This window comes from Balaenoptera physalus (genome assembly GCF_965194825.1).
Source record: "Balaenoptera physalus genome assembly, chromosome: 1".
NCBI classification, from domain to species: Eukaryota; Metazoa; Chordata; class Mammalia; order Artiodactyla; family Balaenopteridae; genus Balaenoptera; species Balaenoptera physalus.
The window spans coordinates 23844056-23869338 of record NC_138882.1 but is presented as its reverse complement, the minus strand read 5'-3'; the positions used below and the strand labels follow the sequence as shown (position 1 = coordinate 23869338).

The following is a 25283-nucleotide window of genomic DNA, read 5'->3' as shown; positions in this document are numbered from 1 at the left end:
TGCCATCATCTGACTTTTAAGTCGGTGTCAGGTATTTGAGGATTTTTTTCATGTCACTGCCTTATTTATAGGTACTAAAATATATATTAATTATGATACAAGTTCTGTCTGCTCTAGCAAAGATACAAATATAACAATGGCTTTTAAAAGGTGGAATTTTATTCTTCTCTTACCTAACAGTCCAGGGCTTATATGTAAGCTCCACAGTATTAGGAACCTAGGCTTGGCTTCTTTTATCTTTTTTTCTGCTATCCTCAACATGCACTTTCCATATCTAGGCCCCAGATGGTTATTTTAGGTCCCTGGGACTCCCTGAGCCTCAGTCCCCCCTACCAGCAGGCCTAAATACCAGCTCCAGGAACCCTGGGCCCTGTAAGCCAGAGACCTCGAGTTCTGGCATTGCCCACCAGAGGGCCAGCATGTGACCAGCCTCACACACCAGTTGGCTGGCATCAGAGCCAGGACCACTGCAGTCCCACAGCCTGCCATGGCAGGACCCAGACAACCCGCCAGTGGGCCAACACCAGCCCTAAGACACATTGGGCCCCTCAGCCAGCTGTGTCAGGTACCAACCCTGCCTGCCAGCAGGCCAACACCAGCTCTGGGACACTTTGGGCCCTTCAGCCAGCAGCCCCAGGATCCAGTCCCACCTACCATCAGGCTGACACCAGCTTCAAGTCCCCCAGGACTCTCCAGCCAGCCACCTTGTGACCCCAACCCACCAACCAGTGGCCAGCAACCTCTACACAAGGCAGGGACTGCCTGGCAACCAACCAGGCCAGCGGCCAGCCACGCCTACTAGACCACCCACAGTAGTCAGCTCATCACAACATAAGGATTCATGCCGCCCACAAAGGGGGCACCCTTAGACAATACAGCTCTGGTGACTAGGGGCAGGCTCTGCTGGGATACACAGGACATCTCCTACAAAAGGCCACTTCTCCAAAGTCAGGAAATGTAACAAACCTACCAAACACGTGAAAATAAGAGCAGCAAGTTAGGCAAAATGAGGAAACAGAGAAACATGTTCCAAACAAAGGAACAAGATAAAACCCCAGAAGAAGAACTAAATGAAGTGGAGATAGGCAATCTACTGGAGAAAGAGTTCAGGATAGTGATCGTAAAGATGATCAAAGAACTCAGGAGGATTTTGGATGAGCAGAGTGAGAAGTTAGAAGTTTTTAAAAAAGAGTTGTAAAATATAAAGAAGGACCAAACAGAGATGAATAATACAATAACTGAAATGAAAAATACACTAAAAAGAATCAACAGTAGACTAAATGATACAGAGGAACAGATCAGTGAGCTGAAAGACAGAGCAGTGGAAATAACTGAAAAGGAACAGAAAAAGAAAGAAAAGAGGACAGTTTAAGAGACCTCTGGGACAACTTCAAGCATACTAACATTCACATTGCAGAGGTCCCAGAAGGAGAAGAGAGAAAAAGACAGAGAACATATTTGAAGACATAATAGCTGAAAATTTCCCTAACTTGGGAAAGGAAACAGATATCCAGGTCCAGGAAGCAGAGAGAGTCCCAAACAGGATGAACACAAATAGGACCACATCAAGACACATGTAATAAAAATAGTAAAAATTAAAGATAAAGAGACTATTAAAAGCAGCAAGGGAAAAGCAACACGTTACATACAAGGCTACAAGGCTATCAGCTAACTTTCAGCAGAAACTCTGCAGGCCAGAAGGTAGTGGCATGATATAATTAAAGTGATAAAAGGGAAAAACAAGAATAATCTACTTGGTAAGGCTTTCATTCAGATTTGATGGACAGATCATAAGTTTTACATACAAGCAAAAGCTAAAAGAGTTCACCACTACCAAACCAGCTTTACAAGAAACATTAAAGAGACTCCTCTAAGTGACAAAGACCACAACTAGAAACATGAAAATTACAAAAGACAACATGTCAAATCAGTGGGAAAAACTGATCTAGAAAAAAAAAAGATCACATGGGAATAAAATGAAATTGAATATTTCCTGATTCACACCAAATATACAAACAAAACAAAAAAAATTTTAACTCCAGTGTAATTAAGTACTTAAATGTCAAAATTAAAACTTTAAAATATATTCGAGTATTTTTCTGGTTTGGGGGTAAGGAAAGATTTATAAACAAGAGCACAATATAAAAGTCTATAAACTGAATTGCATTAAAATACTTTTTTTGCTAAAACCTCACATTTAATGAAGACAAGCTGTATACTGCGAGATATCTGAAAAATATATGTGGTACATAGTCTCCAAAGATAACCACCATTAATTCCTTCCCTCCTTGTACATGCATGCCTCTCTACTCATCACAAAATGGAGTCTATTTCTCCTCCTCTTGAATCTGAGTTGATCTTAGTGACTTCTTTTGACCAACAGAATGCTGTCAAAATAACTTTATGCCAGTTCCAAGCCCAGCCCTTAAGAGCTGTCAACTACAAATTGGCACTTGCCATGGGCACTTGCCATCTACCTCTACAAGGATTAAATCAGGTGCCACTGCAGCTGCTGACCTTCAACACCCCCTGAAAGGGATTCAGGGTGGAGATCAGGAATGAGGCACTCTGTGCTCTGAGAAAAACTGGCAGAGCAGGTCTTTACATAGATATTTTCAGGAGCTGATTTTAGGAGCCCAATTCTTGCATCTCCTCACATCTAGAAAAGCACTAAACTCCTTCATGGTGACGTCTGCACCTCGTGACTAGCAGAAATCTTCTGCAAAAAAATATGTGCTTGATTGCATATACTCCCCCCTCACCAAAATCACATGTATACTGACCTTCCCCCCTGCTTCTCTGGAACAGTTTCTCAGAGCTATCTGAAATGCTACCTCCCTGGCTATAGTCTTCATTTTGCCCCAAATAAAATTTAACTCGCAACTGTCACATTGTACATTTTTTTACATCGACAGAGCCCTGCCAGCTTCCACTTTCCCCCTTGAAGCCAACAACTGTGTAAGAAATCCAACTACCCTGCTGAGACAACCATGCTCCAAGTCAGCCACGTGGAAAAGCTCTGAAGCGCCAGACATGAGTGAAGACATTTTGAACCTTCCAGCCGAGTCCAGCCATCAAATAAATGTAGTCAAATGAGTGACCCAGGGCCACATGAAGCAGCAAAAACACCCAGCTCAGCCTAGAGCCTAGAGAAATAATAAATCATTCTTGATTTAAGCCACTGAATTTTAGAGTGGTTTGTTAAACAGCAATAGATAACTGAAGTGACATCTAACATACATATCACAAAGGATTAGTCTCAAGAACCTAAAAAGAACTCCAGCTGCCTGCTGGGAACCCTCGCTGCACTCTGTCTTCAGCCAAGGAGCTGCTCATCCGCCAGTGATTGGGAAGGTAAAAGAAAGGTCGGAGGAGGAAAAGGAGGCAGGGAAGAAGTCTCAGTGGCTGTGTGACTCCAAAAATTTTGTCTCCCACAGGCCCCTGTTGAGGCTTCACTTGGCGGCACTGTCAGTGTGGTCGTGGAGCATCGTGGGTGGGGGGGAGATTTGGTCTCGCAACTCCGAAGGATGGCGGACGGTTTCCGGGATGAGCTCTTCAGCGTGTTTGGGGACGACTCGACCACTGCGCCAGCAGCCAAAAAAGACAAGGAAAAGGAGAAGGGGAAATGGAAGGGGCTGCCAGGGGCTGCGGAAAAGGCTGGAAAACGGTTTGATGGTAAAGTACAATGAGTCAACTAATATTGGAAAAAAAAGAGAGATGCAGACTTCGAGGGCACAGATGAACACATTTTCGGAAAGAAGCCCAGGGTAGAAGAGTCAATAACTGAAGACTTAAGTTTGTCAGACTTGATGCCAAGAGTCAAGGTACAATCAGTTGAAACTGTAGAAGGGTGTACACATGAGGTTGCACTTCCTGCAGATGAAGATTATCTACCACTTAAACCTCTAGTTGTTAAATCTGTAAAGGAATACCCATCCATTCTTGATGCTTTTCAAAGAGAAGCCATTCAGTGTGTTGATAATAATCAGTCTGTTTTAATATCTGCACATGCATCAGCAGGAAAAACTGTAGGCGCTGAATATGCCATTGCATTGGCCTTAAGGGAGAAACAGCGTGTAATATTTACTAGCCCAATTAAGGCCCTGAGTAAGAAATACAGTGAAATGTATGAAGAATTTCAAGATGTTGGTCTGATGACTGGAGGTGTTACTATTAATCCTACGGCATCTTGTCTTGCTGTGACCACAGAGATTTTGAGATGTTTGCTGTACAGAGGTTCTGAAGTTATGCGAGAAGTTGCTTGGGTCATATTTGATGAAATTCATTACATAAGAGATTCAGAATGTGGTGTCATATGGGAAGAAACTATTATTTTGCTTTCTGATGATGTTCACTATGTCTTTTTTTTGGCTACTATTCCAAATGCCTGACAGTTTGCTGAGTGGATTTGCCACTTATATAAACAGCCTGGACATGTAATTTACACAGATTATCTGCCTACTCCATTACAGCACCACATTTTTCCAGCAGGGGGAGATGGTCTGAACATTGTAGTTGATGAAAATGGTGACTTCACAGAAGATGGTGCAAGTACTTCGAGATGCTGATGATTTGGCAAAAGGAGATCAGAAGGGGCGAAAAACAGGAACAAAAGGACCATCAAATGTGTTCACAGTTGTGAAGATGATTATGGAAAGAAATTTTCAACCTGTAATTATTTACAGTTTTAGTAAGAAAGATTATGAACCGTATGCACTTCAAATGACCAAATTAGATTTCAACCCAGATGAAGAAAAGAAGGTGGGTGAAGAAGTATTCAGTAATGCAACTGACTGCTTGTCAGATGAAGATAAAAAGCTCCCTCAGGCTGAACATGTACTTCCTCTCTTGAAGTGAGAGATTGGTATTCACCATGGTGGTTTACTTCCTATTTTGAAAGAAACTATAGAAATTCTCTTTTCCGAAGGATTGATAAAGGCCTTTTTTGCCACTGAAACTTTTGCTATGGATATTAACATGCCAGCAAGAACTGTTTTATTTATGAATGCCCAAAAATTTGATCGGAAGGATTTCTGATGGATTTCCTCTGGTGAATACATTCAGATGTCTGGTTGTGCTGGAAGGAGGGTAATGGATGATAGAGGAATTGTAATTCTTATGGTAGATGATTGGAAAACAACTACTTAAGGGCTCAGCTGATCCTCTAAATAGTGCTTTCCGTTTGACCTACAACATGGTTTTGAACTTACTACGAGTAGAAGAAATTAATCCTGAATACATGTTGGAAAAATCCTTCTACCAGTTTCAGCACTATAGAGCAATTCCAGGAGTAGTAGAGAAGGTAAAGAACTCAGAAGAACACTAGAATAAAACAGTAATACCAGATGAAGAAAGTGTAGTCATCTATTACAAGATTAGACAGCAGCTTGCCAAATTGGGTAAATTGAAGAATATATTCACAAACCAAAATATTGTTTACCATTTCTATGACCAGGTCGTTTGATAAAGGTAAAGAATGAAGGAGATGATTTTGGCTGGAGTGTAGTAGTGAATTTCTCAAAAAAATCAAATGCTAAGCCTAATTCTGGTGAACTGGATCCTTTATATGTAGTAGAAGTACTTCTGCACTGTAGCAAAGAGAGCTTGAAAAATTCAGCTACTGAGACTGCAAAACCAGCTAAACCTGATGTGAAAGGAGAGATGCAGGTTGTTCCAGTTTTGGTGCATCTCCTGTCTGCTATCAGCAGTGTTAGGCTTTACATTCCTAAAGACCTTCGACCATTGGACAACAGACAGTGTTTTAAAATCAATACTGGAAGTTCAGAAACGTTTTCCTGATAGTGTTTCCTTATTAGATTCTATTGATGACATGGGCATTCAAGATCAAGGACTGAAAAAAGTCATCCAGAAAGTAGAGGCTTTTGAGCGTAGAATGCATGCTCATCCACTTCACAATGATCCAAATTCGGAAACTATGTATACACTTCATGAAAAAAAAGCACAGATTGCAATAGACTTCAAATCTGCAAAGTGAGAACTAAAGAAAGCAAGAACTGTCCTACAAATCGATGAATTCAAATGTCGCAAACGTGTTTTAAGGAGGTTGGGATTTGCTATGTACATCTTCTGATGTCACAGAGATGAAAGGATGAGTGGCTTGTGAAATAAGCAGTGCTGATGAGCTCCTTCTAACTGAGATGATGTTTAATGGCCTTTTCAATGACGTATCTGCAGAACAGGCAACCTAAGCTGCTTTGTGTTTCAAGAGAATTCTAGTGATATGCCCAAATTAATAGAGCAGTTAGCAGGACCACTTTGTCAAATGCAGGAATGTGCTAAAAGAATGGCAAAAGTTTCAGCAGAAGCCAAATTGGAAATTGATGAGGAGACTTACCTAAGCTCATTTAAACCTCACTTAATGGATGTAGTATATACCTGAGCAGCTGGAACTACATTTGCCCATATCTGCAAAATGACGGATGTCTTTGAAGGCAGCATAATTCATTGTATGAGGCACCTGGAAGAACTACTTCGACAAACGTGTCAAGCAGCAAAAGCCATTGGAAACACTGAGCTGGAAAATAACTTTGTAGAAGGAATCACCAAAATCAAGAGAGATATTGTGTTTGCTGCCAGCCTCTACTTATAAAGAGTCAGCTAAAGGAACGTGGGATTTTAAATTGTTCACCACCTGTCTGATTACAGTTGACTACAAATGCAAAAAGTAAAAAAATAAAAATAAAAATAACTCCAAAGAGTAAATCCACTAAAAAAGGACTAAAACAATTACACAGATAGGCAAATGACATGTACAGGCATTTCACAGAGGAAGAAATAAACATAAGAAGAGATGTTCAATATCATTACTAATCAGAATCATGCAAATTAAGATCACAAGTTAACCATTCTGTAATTCAACTGGCAAAAGATAAGAAGTCTGACAGCATCAAGCATAGAGGAGGTACATCAGTAATATCTCTTTTATTGCTGGTAGGAGTGTACAACCACTCCAGAAAAGTTTGCCGTCTTCTTTAAAAACTGAACATTAGCGTACCCTATAAATAAGCAACTACATTCGGATAGACCTACATACACAAAAAAACTTTTCCACATGTGCAACAGAAGAGACACGCATAAGACCTTCCACAGTAGCCTTGTGCATAATATCTAAAAGCTGGAAACAACACTAAAAGCCCATCACTAAGAGAGTAAACAAATTATGATCTAGTAATACAATGAAATTTTATACTACACTGAATATACAAGATTAATCTTGGTAAAATATCATTGAGGGGAATTATTAGAAAACTCATTCATAATATTATTCTTTTTTGTAAACTTCAAAAACAATTAAGCTTAACAATATACTGTGTAGACATACATATGCGTGATTTAAAAAATTTTTTAATACTGCAAGATAATTTGAAAGGAACTAAATCAGGAATGATGGAGACCTGAGGACCTCCATGTTTGCTGCCCTTGCTGAACTCTTGCTGAACACTCTAAAATAAAACTGCTAAACAGTTGCTGAGTTGCCAAAATAATGCTGAGAACTGGACTTCTTCTGAACTAAAGAAAACATTCCTTTCCCTAGTAACAGATGAGATGTGCTCAATAACCCAATCGTATATATAGAACAGATGGGTCTTCCAATTCAAATTGTTGGTAAACAATTTGTTTAAACATGCAAGAACTTCCCCTTTTTTCCCATAAAAATCCCTACCCATTTTCCTCCAGTGGGACACTCTTCTGGCTTCCTCCAAGTCTGTGATCCCCCAATTGCAATTCTAAGACTCCCAAATAAACTGCCTTTTTGCCTCTTGATAGTTTGTGGTCCTTCCGGCTGACAATAATAAACACAAAATTCATGAGGAGGTATAGGAGGCAAGGAGGTAAAATAAGGGAGATATTTGTAGACAAAAGTTGCTAATATCCTAATTCTTGTCTTACGTGGTGAATTTGCAGGTGTTTGTTTTATAATTTGAACATATAATTTATTAGTTTTAAAAGGCCCATGCAAGGATCAATGATGACAGGGTGTCATCAATACAGTACAATACAATACAATCTGGTGCATATGAAAGTCCTACCCATTCTGTCAAAAAAGAGGCCACAAGTTTATCAGTTTACTGGTTTGTTAGAAAAGTTGCCAGAAGACAATAGATTAATATCTTAAAAATGCTGAGAAAAAAAAAACTGCCCTTCAAGAAGTTTAAAGTATTGTTCAACATATAGAAAGATTGAGATTATCATCCACAGACCCTCACTAATAGAACAATTAAGGATGTACTTCAGTACAAAGAAAAGTGACACAGAGATGAGGTATGAAATAATACTAATAATAGTGTAGACTTATACAGGGTGGTAGACTAAACAATGGCCTCCCCAAAGACGTCCACATCCTAACCCCCAGAACCTGTGAATATGTTAACTTACATGGTAAGAGGGACTTTGCAAATGTGATTAAATTAAAATCTCAAAATGGGGAGATTATCCTGGATTATCCAGTGGGCCCAACATAATCAGAAGGATCCACCTAAGAGGGTGACAGGAGGATCAAAGTCAGAGAAAGAAGACGTGAGGATGGAAGCCGGGGTCAGAGGAGAGAAGATGCAATGCTGCTGGCTTTAAAGATAAGAGAAAGGACTACAAGCCAAGGAATGAAGGCAACCTCTGGGAGGTGAAAAAGGTCGGGAAATGGATTCTCCCCAAGAGCCTCCAAAAGGAACGCAGCACACACATTTTAGACTTCTGACCTCCAGAACTGTAAGATAATAAAATTTGTGTTGCTTTGAACCACTAAATCTGTGGTAATTCCAGTAACAATAGGAAACAAATACATAGTTACATATATCCACTTATTAAATCCTCACAAAGTCTCTCTGAGTTAGGCACTAGTCTTAAACCCACTTTACATGAGTAAACTGGTATTATACTCACTCCACATGGGGAAATCAAAGTACAGAATAAATGGTGGACATGGGTGCAAATCCAGGGTCCACACCTTTAACCATCATAAAAGTGGTCTTTTAAAAGAAATAATGCTGTATTAGAAAAGATTACAAAAAAAATTTTTTTTAAATATGTATTATGTTAGTAAACATAATGAACAATTACATTTTAAAAGTTAAAATTAAAATACTAAAACAATAACAGGATTGGGCGGGAAGAAGTTCAATGAGTATTGTACATAAGATCCTTGTTACAGGCAACAGAAACAAATACTAAAAAAATTACTTAGTCAGAAAAATTTATGGACAAATATGTATTAAGGGTACACACTAAAATAACATAATCTATGGGGCCTAAACAGAGGTGGAAAAATAAATAATACATAGAATGATTGACTGATAGATAGACAGACAGGAGGGGTACAGATGACACAGAAAATTGTATCAATCCAACAGAAGACAGGGAAGTGTGGTATACAGAAAACACAAAAGAGAAGTTAATTTGGCCTGTTTCTTCAGTAATCACAATAATACAAGTGGATTCATCCCATTTATTTAAAGACAGATTGAACAATCAAACTAGATGATGTAGCTATATACGCTGCTTACAAAATACATCCATAAAACAAAACCATATCAAAAAGTTAAAAATAAAGAAATGGATGCTGGTGAGAATAGAAAATGGTGCAGTTGCTATGGAAAAGAGTCACAGCAATTCCTCAAGAAATTAAACAGAGAATTACCACATGATCCAGCAATTCCACTTCTAGGTATATATACCAAAAGAATCAAAAGCAGTGATTCAAACAGATATTTGTACACCAATGGTCACAGCAGCATTATTCATAAAAGCCAACACGTAAAAACAACTCAAATGTCCATGCACAGATAAATGGTTAAAGAAAATGTGGTATATACATACAATGGAATATTATTCAGTCTTAAAAAATGATATTCTGACACATACTACAACATGGATGAACCTGGAAGACATCATGCTAGGTAAAATAACCCAAACACAAAGGACAAATATTGTATAATTCCACTTGAATGAGGTTCCTAGAATAGTCAAATTCATGGATACAGAGTAGAATAGTGGTTATCAGGAGCTGGAGGGAGGCAGTAATGAGGAGTTATTGTTTAATAAGCACGGAATTTCAGTTTCAGATGATGAAAGTTGTGGAGATAGATTGTGGTAATGGTAACACAACAATGTGAATGTACTTAATGCCACTGAAATGTACACTTAAAAATGTTATGTTATGCATATTTTACCACAATTTAAAAAAAAAAAACAAGAAACAGAAAACACTATACCATGCCAATAGTAATCAAAAGAAAACTGGTGTAACAATATTCTATCAGACAAAATAGAGTTTAAAGGAAAAGCATTAATAAGGAGAAATTGAGACTCAACATAATAGAGGGGACAATCCATCAAAAAGCTACAATACTTGTAACTTTCATGTACCTAAGATTGCCTCCAAATATACGAAGCAAAACCTGACAGAATTACAGAAAACTTGACATTTCACAAAAACAGTCATAGTGAGATATTTTAACACACTTATCTCAGTGATTTATAGATCAAGTGAACAAATAAAGTAGAATGTATGCACAAGATTTGACCCTCAAAATGAATAGGCTTGACCTAATAGATATATAGAGAGCCCTGTACATAATAAATAAGGAATTTACTTTCTTTTCGAATCACATAAAATATATATAAAAATTGGCCACATCCTAGGTAACCAAAGACAACACATTTCAAAGAAACAATATTATGCAGACCACATTTTGTAATATAGTGCAAATAAATAAGTCAACAATAAAAATACATTTTTTAAAACCGCCTTGTTTGGAAAGTTGAAATAGCACTCCTAAATAAATCTTAGATTAAAAATGGAAATTACTCTCCAGTTAGAACCATCCGAAAATTAAAATATCACGTATTCAAAGTCAGTGCACTTACTTCACTCTGTATAACACACTCTAGGTCCATCCACATCTCTACAAATGACCCAATTTCACTTCTTCTTATGGCTGAGTAATATTCTATTTATATATATGATCCAGATTCATTCATCTGTCGATGGACATTTAGGTTGTCATACAGAGTGAAGTAAGTCAGAAAGAGAAAAGCAAATATCGTATATTAACGCATATATGTGGAATCTAGCAAAATGGTACAGATGAACCTATCTGCAGGGCAGGAATAGAAATGCAGACATAGAGAATGGACGTGTGGACACTGTGGGAGGGAAGGGGAGGGTGAGATGAATTGGGAGATTAGGTTTGACATAAATACACTACCATGTGTAAAACAGATAGCTAGTGGAAACCTGCTGTATAGCACAGGGAGCTCAGCTCAGCTCTCTGTGATGACCTAGATGGGTGGGATGGGGTGGGGAGGGAGGTCCAAGAGGGAGGAGATAAAGGTATACATATAGCTGATTCACTTCATTGTACAGCAGAAACTAACACAACATTGTAAAGCAATTATAGTCCAATAAAAAAAAAAAAAGTTGGTGGTTGCAGCTTTAGCAGTTCTTAGAACTTAGAAATTAATATTTAGAAGAGTATTAAATGCATTTAGTATTTTAAAGACTGAAAATAAAGTATTCAATAAAGAAGCCAGAAAATGAACAAGTTCAAAGGAGGAGAAATTAATAGAAAACAATCAAGATCAATAAAACTGCTGAAAGCTGATGAAGGAAAAAAAAGAAACAGTACACAGAAGGCTCTCACTTACCCCCCAAAAGTAAAATACACCAGGCCAAAAGAGTTTTACAGGTGAGTTTTATCAAACATGCAAAGAACAGAAAATCCTTATAATATACAAACTCTTCAGAAATAAAGAAGGAAAGCCACTGAACTCTTTTCTTGAAACTACAATAGCAATGATTCCCAAACCAGACGAGTACCGTATACTGCACCAAAAAAATTATAGGCAATAATACTTATGAACATAAACACAAATATCCTAAATAAATTATTAGCTAATCAAATCCAACGTGTCAATGTGCATATGTGATGCATACACATATACATGTACATATCTTAGTGGAGTTTATCCCATGAATGCAAATTCAGTATCTATGTATGTTAGTAATGTAATTCAATATATTAACTTCTTCGAAGATAACAGCTACTTACATAAGATCACATATCTACTCATCTATATTTGTGTCGTGTGGCTACACATATGTGTTATGTATATTTTATGCAATACATGGTGTCAACTAAGGAGTTCATCACTCACTTACTGGGGAAAAAAACGCCAAACTCTCATTGAGGTGGGAATAGAAGAGAGCTCACTGACAAAGAGCCACCAACAAGCCCTGCGCCAGGAAGGCAAGCTGCTGGAGGGCAGGGACAGCTGTCCGACTCGTGCCTGGGCAGCGCGGTGCTCAACCACTACCTGCGGCGCGAATACTGAAGGCGGTATTCAGAGGCTCGGAGCTGGGGAACTTCGAGGCCCTCCGTTTCCAGGCAGCCCAGCAAACCAACGGTCAGCGGCCCTCTCGGCCCCTCGCCCGCCGGTGCGTAAGGGGGGGGGGGTCCCCGTGTAAGGGGGGGGATCCCCGAGGCCCTTACCTGCTGCGCTGTGGTCCGATGGCCACCTGGGCCCGTCTTAGGGCTCAGCGGCGAAGGTTCGGCCTGCACACGCTGGAAAGCGCCAGGCGAGGACGACCCTGAGGGACGGAGGAGGGACGGCCACACTGCGCCCGGCCCATTCCCTTGCCTGCTGTAACCACCCCCCAAGCCCGCAGCCGCCCGAGCGGCCTCAACCCCAGCCTGCAAACTCTAGGCCGGCTCGGCCAACGACTTCCGGGGGCGGGGTTTCGAGGCCCGCGCAATGGATGCTGGGGGCATGGGGCGGGACCAGGGCACGAATTGAACCCGCAGACGAGGAGGTGGCCGGCTCCTTCAGTAGGGCGTCGCCAAAGCCCCAAAGGGTATCATGACACTGACCGTACAGGAAAAGGGGTGGGGACAGAAATGTGCACCAAAGGCAGATCTGATATCTTGCACAAGGTAAAGACCCCAGTCTAACATAGCTACCAGTTGCACAAGAAAAACAGGGACTTTGCAGAAAGAGTGCCTCTGGGGACCTTTGAAAGGAACGACTTATGTTTAATCTTTTCACAACCTGTGGGCATAAACTTATCATTTAAAAGTCTCAGTTATGAGTAAAAGGTTATATATGGAAATATAATATGAATCTAAGAGTTTGTGGACTGAAAGAAATGCACAAACTGAGAGTTGTGATTTAAGTTTTACTTGGGGCCTTATGAGGACTTTAGCCCAGGACACAGCCTCTCAGATGACTCTGAGAAACTGCTTGGCAGATTATGGGGGTCTCGGGGAGGGCATATATATGTGATTTTGCTAAAGGTGGATACTTGCAGTCAAGCACACATTTTGGCAGAGGCTTGCTGCTAGTCACGAGAAGGTTGCTGCTAGTCACGAGGAGCAGATGTCTCTGTTAATGATTTTAGTGCTTTTCTAGATGTGAGAAGATGCAAGAAATTGGGCTCATAAAATCTCCTGAAAATATCCAACTATCTGAAGGCCTCTTCTGCCAGTTTGTCCCAGCGCACAGAGTGCCTCATTCCTGATCTCCGCCCTGAAATCCTTTCAGGGGGTGTTGAAGGTCAGCGACTGCTCCATTCTTGTAGAACCAGAGGGTGAGCAACAATTTTTAGTTGGCAAGCTATAGGAATTCTAAGAAATAATTGTATGTTTGTGTGTCTATGTAAAAATACCTCGTTTCTTTTTAAATGTCTTAGTAGGTGAATGTCCTATTATGTTACTCACTCAACAACTATTTATCGAGCACTTACTATGTGCCAGGCACTGAGCTAGGCACACAGGACACATGGGTCCCTTCTTTACATTTCTTGGTAGGGGCCGCAGAAGAGAAGTAATATAGAGTTTTGCTGGATTCTACTATAGCTAAAACTGTATTTAATTTAAGAATAAACTTCCCACTTTTTATATTAATAAGGTTGAATATATAATCATTCAGCATGTCACAATAAAATCTGAGTATGAATTTGAGTCTGAGAAGCTGTTAAGAGTTTGAGTGTCGAGGGTGAGGAAAGATACCACTTTAAAAGGGAAAATCATTTTGGAAATAATGTTACCTTATGTGCCAATAATCATTTCTATTTGATAAACTTAGCCAAAAAGTTGAGAGTTATAACTCAATAAAATACCAGTCAACAAACTGTCTAAAACAAAATAAGATAAACAAAAAAACTATGAGGCTATCTTCTCCACCTGTCTTCTCTGTCTCAACAAATAGCAGCTGGACTGTGGAGTCTTCCTTGACACTTCCCTCTCCCTTACTCTCTACCCTAATTCAATTTATTATCAAATTCTGTGGATTCTATCCCCAAACTATGTTTTGTCCGTCACTTTGCTGCACCTCTACTGTTTTGCCTATAGACAAAGAAATGGTCTTCAAACCAGAACCCCCAGAAGAAGCACAGACTTTCAGGAGTGTGAGGCTAGTGATGGTTTTAAAGGAATCCATTTATAGATCCAGATCTTTATACATACCCTTTGCTAATCGTCATGAAGATTTGCCTTTCCTAACCTTTCTTTCGAAATCTTTCTTCACCCACTTTACAAGAAAAGACAAGCCCTCTCCCATCTGGAATCCCACTGTGGTGCTTTCCAGGTGTAAAAACTCTCGAGAACACCGCAGAGCCAATGCAAAAAAAAGAAAAAGAAAAAAAAAATTTAAAGGAAGGAGCACTTCTTTCAATGATTAATTAAAGCATGTATAAGGGCCGGGAGTTCACGTGCGCAGTGGCTCGTGGGCTCCAGGGCCCAGCGTGCGCACGGGGGCAGGGCGCGCACACCATGTACGCGGGCGATGTGCTGGACGAGGATCCCCCCGTGTACCCCGGCCCCGCCAGAGCCACCAGTCTCGGCCTGGGCCCGCAAGCCTACGGCTTCCCGCCCCCACCCCCGGGGCCCCCTCAGTACCCCGACTTTACCGGCTACTCACGTGGAGCGCGCCCTTCTCTGCGCGGAAGGACGGATAAGCCCCAGCCGCCAGCCTGGCCCCGCTGGCATTCGGGCCCCCTCTGGACTTAAGTGCGGTGCCCGCGCCCCCCGGGGCCTGGCCCTGGTCTCCTGGCGCTGCCCCTCGGCTGCCCAGGCACACCGTCCTCACCCAGAGTGCAAAGCCGGACACCCTGTGAGGGGATGCGGTGCAGCCTGGCGGCCAGAGGCGGCGTTGGCAGCGGTAAGACCTGGACCAAAGACAAATACCGCGTGGTCTGCACTGACCACCACTGCCAGGAGCTGGAGAAGGAATTCCACTACAGCCCAGCCGTTACATCACCATGCGGCGGAAATCAGAGCTGGCCGCCAACCTGGGGCTTACTGAACGCCAAGGGAAGCTCTGGTTCCAAAGTCGGCGGGCAAAGGAGCGCTAAGTGAACAAGAAGCAGCAGCAGTCACCCCTGCCAACCCATGATGTCACCCCCACTCCAGCTGGGCCGCCCCTGGGGGGCCTGTGCCCCTGCTCCGCCAGCCTCCTGGGCGCCTCCTCCCCAAAAGTGCCTGTCAAGGAGGAGCACCTGCCGTAGCTCCCTGACCAGCCTTGTGGGCTGGGGGCCTTGGGGACTCAGGTGCTGAGAATGTGGCTCACGTTGGGGCCCAGGAGGCCTTGTCTAAGTCCGAGCCCTGCCACTGACCTTCTGAGTAACCTTGGACAAATCACCCACCCAGCCCCCGCATCCCCTGGGCCCATCAGTGCAGTGAGCCTTCTGGATAAGGACCTTTTCCAGCTCTGGTGTTCTAGGCCTCAGGGGAATTAGGGAGCCTGGGGTGGGAGGTCTTAATCCCCAGGGGGCTAGGGCCACCCAGCTCCTCTTCCATAGGCTCAAAGATGGGAGGCCCATGTAGGGGCTAGACTCCTGGAGAAAGGAGATGGAACCCAGAGAAGATGGAAGGCTTGCAGACCATGACCTGAGGTGGAGGGGGGGGCGGTAGTGTGAGCTTACACCTGCCTTTTCCTGCAGCCTCACCTCTACCTGCCCCCATTGTAACATGCCTTGAACCCTCTCCAGGATGCAAAGCACAAAGCCCGCAGGATGGGCCTGAGCAAGAGGCTCTGATGACTGTCCTTTCTGCATTGCAGAGCCATATCCCCTCACTCGCATTCTCAGTGGGGTCTCCATATTGCAGGGGAGGCCCCTGAAGGGGGACACAGGGGCAGAATCCACCCTGCCAAGTTTCTGCTACCTCACCAGGCTGTCCCTCAGGGCCCAGGCCCCAGGGAACCCCCAGAGGACTTTCTCTGGATCGAGCAGACCTCACAGCTGTGCAAGCGTTCCACAGAGAGTGGAATCTCTGGGATGCAGCTTCAAGAATAAATTTTTTGCTCTTTTTTTAAAAAAGCATCTATAGACATATTCCTATTTTTCTCTATCTTTATTTCTGTGAAGAATGAAGAGTGGTGCTAGAAATGGCAACTGTTGGGATGTCCTGGAATCAGATTACTGAGCAATGTGGACATTGGATTGATGACTTACTTAATGGATTCATGTCTTCCACACCGCAACCAGTGTCCAAGAATTCTTTACTCTTAACGGAGAGGCGAATGAACGCAAAACAGAGAGGATTGGTAAAAAATATTCATTACTAAATAGGACTTTTTTTAATGTGTTAAAATGTAAGCAATATTTTCCAGCTATTTGTAATACTCATTCCTACCAGATTTCATTAGCTGGAAATAAAAGCACTTTCAAAGAGTGAAGCAGTACTGGTTAGTGACACATTCTTTTAATGTAACTAGAATATTTTACAGAACATCAGGTTCTTTAAAACACACTGCATGAAACCAGAGGACTGAAATATTAAGTGATTTCTTTTAAATTCATCCATTCATACAGTAAGTTAAAACATTTAATTATATCATGAACTATATATTCCAATTACATTCAATCTTCATCTTACTTCATTTCATAATATATGTAATATTTTTTATCTGCTATAAAAAATTACTTCCTAGATGCTGGACTAAATAGATTTTTTAGCTTCATATGCTGTTCTCTCTTATTAAATACAGGGATTATTTTGACCTTGATGTATATGACATGAACAGAGCTATTTCTGAAGTAGTGTCTATGATTCTTACTTTATAGCAAAAGCTGATGACCAGCTTTCAATACTGAGGAAAATCATGCTTTTAATCACACACCTTCCTTCATATACAATTTATATTTTAACTACATATTACATTTCATCATTACAATTTAAGTAATGAGAAATGTATATAGGTTTATTCTTATTTAACTTATTAAAATGAATAAATTATATCTACATTATTTATCATGATTTGACTGGTTTTATTAATCCATTTTAAAAATGCCTTCATAATTTCTTTCCCAGTGCTTTCTATAGCTTCTGTAATGTTTATTAATGAATTTATTTGAATTGAAAGACGAAGTCAGATTTTATGATCAGAAGTCAGTCTGATTTAGCTAATTGATTTGGCAATGCTAATTACTCAGCTGACAGAATTTCCATTAGGATTCAATGAGCTAAATCCACAGATACATGGTTTGACAAAAAATATTATTGAAAGACATGAAAATAGCAAGAGTCTTTAAAATTGTATTGGCAAATGTGTATTAAAACTTTAAAAAATACTTCCATTTTCCTAATCCTTTCTGAGAACACTGAGTTGAATATGGTGCCTATTAGTGGGAAAAAAAGGTCTAATTAAGTAATTTGATAAAAAATCTTGGTAATATTTTGGGGAGAATACTTCTCAAAAATTGAGAAAATGAACAATTCTAATGACTAGGTGATCAGCACCATCTTTAGATCTCCCTCTTCCGCTGCACTGCTCGCCAAGGAGCAGGGAGTCCATAGGGCCAAGCTTGTGCCCTTCTCTTTTAGACTGGCCAAGCTGAATGGACTCTTTTCCTGCCACACTCCTGTATAGAACTCCAAAGAGTCTGAGAATTTTAAATTTAAATCTAGCCTTCCATGTCATTATGAAAGTAGATATAGCTATCGATAGATAAATTGACAGATATCAATAGAACATATTTTATTTAACTATGTATTAACTTGATTTACAGTCAATCCTCATTCATGGATTTCATATATATGAATTTTCTCACTAACTTAAATATATTTGTACCCCCCAAATCAATACTTGTGGTGCTTTTGAGGTCATTCATGGACATGCCCAGAGTGGTGAAAAATTTGAGCACATTCCCAGCTGAGGTTGAACAAGGAGACTATCTGCCTTCTCATTTCAGCTCTCATATGGTAAACAAGTAATCTTTCATTGTATATTTAGTGCCATGTTTTTCTCAATTTTATGCTTTCTGGTGGTGATTTTGTTGCTTGAATTGGTCCCCAAATGTCATGCTGATGTGCTGTCTAGTGTTCTGAGTGCAAGAGGCTGTCATGTGCCTTATGGAAAAAACAGATGTGTTAGAAAAGCTTAGTTCAAGGCATAGGTTATGGTGCTCTTGACTGTGAGTTCAGTGTTAATGAATCAAAATATATATTAAAAGATATCTTTAAACCGTAGTGGACATAAAACAATTTTATGTATTGATCAGTTGATGAAAATGTTTTGAGTAAAGGCTCACAGAGATCTAACCCTATATTTCCTCTAGGTTCAGTATTCACCAAGTCAGTGTTTGTGACGACGTTGTAGAACTTAACTACTGCAAATAGCAAGAATCAACTGTATATTTTCAATAGAGTGAAATGTGTAGTATTGAGCCTTCTTCAGTTCTCTTGCCCCAGCCCTGCAAATGTTAGGGCCTCTACGGTTTAAATCAATTTTTTCCAATTCTTTGCTTTCAAAAAAAATTGAAAGAAGATCTAACAGAATTGTTATCTGATAGGTGAAAAAAATAATTTTTATGATTGATTACTATTTGGATGTTTGCATGTAACTCAGAGGTTCAAACAATTATGGCAACAAAACTCCTTTCACTCTTACCTGTTGTATTTATCTGAACATGGTTGTCACCCCTTTCACTGGTAAAAATGAAAAAAGGGACCAGAATTGTTGCTGACCCATCTCATTCCATCAATAATTCATATAAATCATATTTATCCATGGAGATGTGAAGTGCTTTTTAAAAAAAAGAACCCCATTTATCTCCTTAAAAGTTTATTTCCAAAACAATTTTATCTTGTTTAATAATTATTTATAAAAGTCTCTATTGGATCTAGAAACAAATGACAATGAAAACAGGATGACCCAAAACCTATAGGATGCAGAAAAAGCTCTTCTAAGAGGGAAGTTTATAGTAATACAATCCTACCTCAAGAAACAAGAAAAATCTCAAACAACCTAAACTTACAACTAAAGCAATTACAGAAAGAAGAACAAAAAACCCCAAAGTTAGCAGAAGGAAAGAAATCATAGAGATCAGATTAGAAATAAATGAGAAAGAAATGAAGGAAACAATAGCAAAGATCAATCACAGTAAAAGCTGGTTCTTTGAGAAGATAAACAAAACTGATAAACCATTAGCCAGACTCATCAGGAAAAAAAGGGAGAAGACTCAAATCAACAGAATTAGAAATGAAAAAGGAGAAGTAACAATTGACACTGCAGGAATATAAAGGATCATGAGAGACTACTACAAGTAACTATATGCCAATAAAATGGACAACCTGGATGAAATGGACAAATTCTTAGAAAAGTACAACCTTCCGAGACTGAACCAGGAAGAAATAGAAAATATGAACAGACCAATCACAAGCACTGAAATTGAAACTGTGATTTAAAATCTTCCAACAAACAAAAGCCTGGGGCCAGATGGCTTCACAGGTGAACTCTATCAAACATTTAGAGAAGAGCTAATGCCTATCCTTCTAAAACTCTTCCAAAATATAGCAGAGGGAGGAACACTCCCAAACTCATTTTACAAGGCCACCATCACCCTGATACCAAAGCCAGACAAAGATGTCACAAAGAAAGAAAACTACAGGCCAATATCACTGATGAACGTAGATGCAAAAATCCTCAACAAAATACTAGCAAAGAGAATCCAACAGCACATTAAAAGGATCATAAACCATGACCAAGTGGGGTTTATGCCAGGAATGCAAGGATTCTTCAATATACACGAATCAATGTGATACACCATATTAACAAACTGAAGGATAAAACCACATGATAATCTCAATAGATGCAGAAAAAGCTTTTGACAAAATTCAACACCTATTTATGATTAAAACTCTCCAGAAAGTGGGCAAAGAGGGAACCTACCTCAACATAGTAAAAGCCATATATGACAAACACACAGCCAACATCATTCTCAATGATGAAAAACTGAAAGCATTTCCTGTAAGATCAGGAACAAGACAAGGGTGCCCACTCTCACCACTATTATTCAACATAGTTTGGAAGTTTTAGCCAAAGCAATCAGAGAAGAGAAAGAAATAAAAGGAATCTGAACTGGAAAAGAAGAAGTAAAACGGCCACTATTTGCAGATGACATGATACTATACATAGAAAGTCTTAAAGATGCCACCAGAAAACTACTAGAGCTCATCAATGAATTTGGTAAAGTAACAGGACACAAAATTAATGCACAGAAATCTCTTGCATTCCTATACACTAACAATGAAAAATCAGAAAGACAAATTAAGGAAACATTCCCATTCACTACCACAACAAAAAGAATAAGATACCTAGGAATAAAGCTACCTAAGGAGACAAAAGACCTGTATGCAGAAAACTATAAGACACTGATGAAAGAAATCAAAGATGGTACAAACAGATGGAGAGATATACCATGTTCTTGGACTGGAGGAATCAACATTGTGAAAATGACTATACTACCCAAAGCAGTCTACAGATTCAATGCAATCCTTATCAAATTACCAATGGCCTTTTTCACAGAACTAGAACAAGAAATTTTACAATTTGTTTGGAAACACAAAAGACCCCGAATAGCCAAAGCAATCTTGAGAAAGAAAAACTGAGCTGGAGGAATCAGGCTCCCTGGCTTTAGACTATACTACAAAGCTACAGTAATCAAGACAGTATGGTACTGGCACAAAAACAGAAATATAGATCAATGGAACAGGATAGAAAGCCCAGAGATAAACCCACGCATATATGTCACCTTATCTTTGACAAAGGAGGTAAGAATATACAATGGAGAAAAGACAGCCTCTTCAATAAGTGGTGCTGGGAAAACTGGACAGCTACATGTAAAAGAATGAAATTAGGGCACTTCCTAACACCATACACAAAAATAAACTCAAAATGAATTAAAGACCAAAATGTAAGGCCAGACACTATCAAACTCTTAGAGGAAAACATGGGCAGAAAACTCTATGACATAAATCACAGCAAGATCCTTTTTGAACACCTCCTAGAGTAATGGAAATAAAAACAAAAATAAACAAATGGGACCTAATGAAACTTTAAAGGTTTTGCACAGCAAAGGAAACTATAAACAAGACAAAAAGACAGCCCTCAGAATGTGAGAAAATATTTGCAAACAAAGCAACTGACAAAGGATTAATCTCCAAAATACATAAGCAGCTAATGCAGCTCAATATCAAAAAAACAAACAACCCAATCCCAGAATGGGCAGAAGACCTAAATAGACATTTCTCCAAAGAAGACATACAGATTGCCAACAAACACATGAAAAGATGCTCAACATCACTAATCATTAGAGAAATGCAACTCAAAACCACAATGAGGTGTCACCTCACACCCGTCAGAATGGCCGTCATCAAAAAAATCTGCAAACAATAAATGCTGGAGAGGGTGTGGAGAAAAGGGAACCCTCTTGCACTGTTGGTGGGAATGTAAATTGGTACAGCTACTATGGGGAACAGTATGGAGGTTCCTTAGAAAACTACAAATAGAACTACCATATGACCCAGCAATCCCATTCCTGGGCATATACCCTGTGAAAACCATAATTCAAAAAGAGTCATGTACCACAATGTTCATTGTAGCACTATTTACAATAGCCAGGACATGGAAGCAACCTAAATGTCCATCAACAGATGAATGGATAAAGAAGATGTGGCACATATGTACAATGGAATATTACTCAGCCATAAAAAGGAATGAAGTTGAGTTATTTGTAGTGAGGTGGATGGACCTAGAGTCTATCATACAGAGTGAAGCAAGTCAGAAAGAGAAAAACAAATACCATATGCTAACGCATATATATGGAATCTAAAAAAACCATACTGATGAACCTAGTGGCAGGGCAGGAATAAAGATGCAGATGTAGAGAACGGACTTGAGGACATGGGCAGGGGGAATGGGGAAGCTGGGACGAAGTGAGTGAGTAGCATTGACATATATACACTACCAAATGTAAAAATGGATGGCTAGTGGGAAGCTGCTGCATAGCACAGGGAGATCAACTTGATGCTTTGTGATGACCTAGAGGGGTGGGATAGGGAGTGTGGGAGGGAGGCTCAAGAGGGAGAGGATATGGGGATATATGTATTCATATAGCTGATTCACTTTGTTGTACAGCAGAAACTAACACAACATTGTAAAGCAATTATACTCCAACAAAGATATGAATATATATATATATATATATATATATATATATATATGCCTATACTAGAAAAGAAAAAAGTCTCTATTGGATTCGTGTTGTTTTGATCAATTGTGTACTGGTGATAATTGTAATTGCTCAATCCTTATTGAACTTATAGCCTTTTGATAATTTACATGCATATTTTTGTTACAGAGACACATAATAGGTGACTCAGTGAAAGATCTCAAGCATAATAATATAGTAAATTAGGATAGAAGTTTGTGGGGAATTTGGAATGGAATTGGAAAAGAAAAGGAATGATATAAAATTTCCACTGTTAAAGAAAAGCTAGTTCCAGGAATTTTTAAATGGATAATGGTGGGCATCAAATAATGCAGTTTTTAGATTCTCATTGAACCCATTTAAATAGAGATGTACCATCAACAAAGTGAAAAGGCAACCTATAGAATAGGAAAAAATATTTGCAAACCCCATATCTGATATGGGGTTAATACCTAAAATATATAACTCAATAGCAAAAAACAACTAACCCAATTAAAAAATGGGCAAAGGACCTGAATAGAAATCTCTCCAAAGAAGATATAGGAAAGGCCAACAAGTACGTGAAAAGATGCTCAACATCAGTAGTCATTAGGGAAATGCAAATCAAAGCTACAATGACACGTCACCTCATGCCTGTTAGGATGTCCATCATCAAGAAGACAAGAGATAACAAACGCTGATGTGGATGTGGAGAAAAGGGAACCCTGTGCACTGTTGGTGGGATTGTAAATTGGTACAGTCACTATAGAAAACATTTTTTCCTCAAAAAATTAAAAATAAAACCACCATGTGATCCAGAAATTCCACTCCTGGAAATATATCCAAAGGAAATGAAAACACTAACTTGGAAAGATATTTGCATCCCCATATTCATAGCAGCATTATTTACAATAGCCAAGACATGGAAACAACCTAAGTGTCCATCTATGGATGAATAAATAAAGAAGTGGTGGTATGTATGTATGTATGTATTTATATGTTATTCACCCTTGAGAAAGAAGAAAATCCTGACATTTGTGACAATGAAAGGACATTGACAGCATTATGCTCAGTGAAATAAGTCCAACAGAGAAATACAAATACTGTATGGTATTACTTACATGTGGAATCTAAAAAATAAATAAATAAATAAATAAATAAATAAATAAATAAACTCATTAAAAATAGATCAGAATTTCAGAGGTGATTTTCAGAGGTGGAGTTTGGAGGGGAAGGGAAATTGCAGAAAGGTGGTCAAAAGGTACAAATTTCCAGTTATGAGATAAATAAGTACTAGGGATGTCATATACAACATCATGACTATAGGTAACACTGCTGTATGATATACAGGAAAGCTGTTAAGAGAGTACATCTTGTGAGTTCTCATCACAAGGAGAAATTTTTTTCTTTTTTCTTGCTTTTTTATTGTATCTATATGAGAAGATGGATGTTAGCTGAATCTATTGTGGTAATCATTTCACAGTATAGGTAAATCAAACTATCATGCTATATAACTTAAACTCATACAGTGACAGATGTCAATTATTTCTCAATAAAACTGGAAAAAATAACAAAATTTAAAAATAAACAAAATAGGGGCTTCCCTGGTGGCGCAGTGGTTGAGAATCTGCCTGCCAATGCAGGGGACACGGGTTCAAGCCCTGGTCTGGGAAGATCCCACATGCCATGGAGCAACTAGGCCCGTGAGCCACAACTACTGAGCCTGCGCACCTGGAGCCTGTGCTCCACAACAAGAGAGGCCGCGACAGTGAGAGGCTCGCGCACCGCGATGAAGAGTGGCCCCCGCTCGCCGCAACTAGAGAAAGCCCTTGCACGGAAACGAAGACCCAACACAGCCAAAAATAAATAAATAAATAAATTAATAAAAAAAATAAAATAAAATAAAATAAACAAAATAAAATGAAATTGTAACTTTCCCATTAGAAAATAAAATAAATTAGATGTAACAATTCTATTTTAAACTATCAATAATTAAAATACAGCAGAAACATATTCTTTGTAACTGTTAAACATGATGAAAAATGTAAATGTTATCTTAAAAATATGTGAGGGGACACATCATTTTTCCAATAATTTGGGGGAGACATGAGAGAAAAGTTGGAAGATGACTGGGTCATTATTCCTTATCTTGGTCTACTGAAACATCCTTCTGACTTGTTCTCCTGTGTCCACCTTTGCCCTCCTCCTGCCCATTCTACCTGTAATTCCAGAGTAAATAGAATCATGTCCCTCCTCTGCTTATAAATCTTTGAGTGCTTTCTATTTAAGCTATCTTAGGTAAAATCCACAATCCTAGGGGTGCCCTAAGCCCAGTGTGGTCAGACCTGAGCATTTCTTTCCAACATCTTTTTGGTCCACTCTCCCTCTCTCAGCTAATCACAGTGACCTTCTTTAGGCTTCTCACATGGGAAGTAAGTTTCTTGCTACCTCAGCCTCTGTGCATGCTGTTCTCTCTGCCTGAGATGCTCTTACCCTTAGCCTTCACCTCTTTATTTCAATTGTCCTTCAGGGGACAACTGAAATGTCACTTCCTTAAAGAAGCCTTCCTTGGTGCCCCAATGTAAATTAGGTCCGTTGGCAAATTCTCTCATTAACCCCCTGTAATTTTCCTTTATGGTGCTCATCACAATTTATAATTATACATTAATTGGTATAATTATTGGTTTAATGTCGGTCACCCTCATTAGACTATGCTCCATGAGGGCCTGTTCTCTGTCTTATTCAACCCGGTATTCTCAGCACAGTGCCTAACACATAGTTGGTTCTCAACAAATAT

At 39.5% G+C, this 25283-nt stretch overlaps 1 protein-coding gene and 2 pseudogenes across 3 annotated transcripts in view; 2 read left to right on the top strand and 1 right to left on the bottom strand.

Moving 5' to 3' along the window:
- DNAH14 (dynein axonemal heavy chain 14) overlaps positions 1-12642 on the bottom strand; it is a 67157-nt gene extending 54515 nt beyond the window's left edge. The window contains exon 1 of the mRNA XM_082427208.1: positions 12510-12642. The gene's annotated coding sequence lies outside the window, so the exon portion shown is untranslated. The remainder of the gene's footprint in view (positions 1-12509) is intronic.
- Positions 738-7389, top strand: LOC309643526 (exosome RNA helicase MTR4 pseudogene; annotated as a pseudogene). Its single transcript has one exon. The product of its transcript is annotated as an exosome RNA helicase MTR4 pseudogene (transcript).
- Positions 12643-14702: 2060 nt separating the features above from the next.
- On the top strand, positions 14703-16326 carry LOC309644220 (homeobox protein CDX-1 pseudogene; annotated as a pseudogene). The gene has a single exon. The product of its transcript is annotated as a homeobox protein CDX-1 pseudogene (transcript).
- The last annotated feature ends 8957 nt before the right edge of the window (positions 16327-25283 follow it).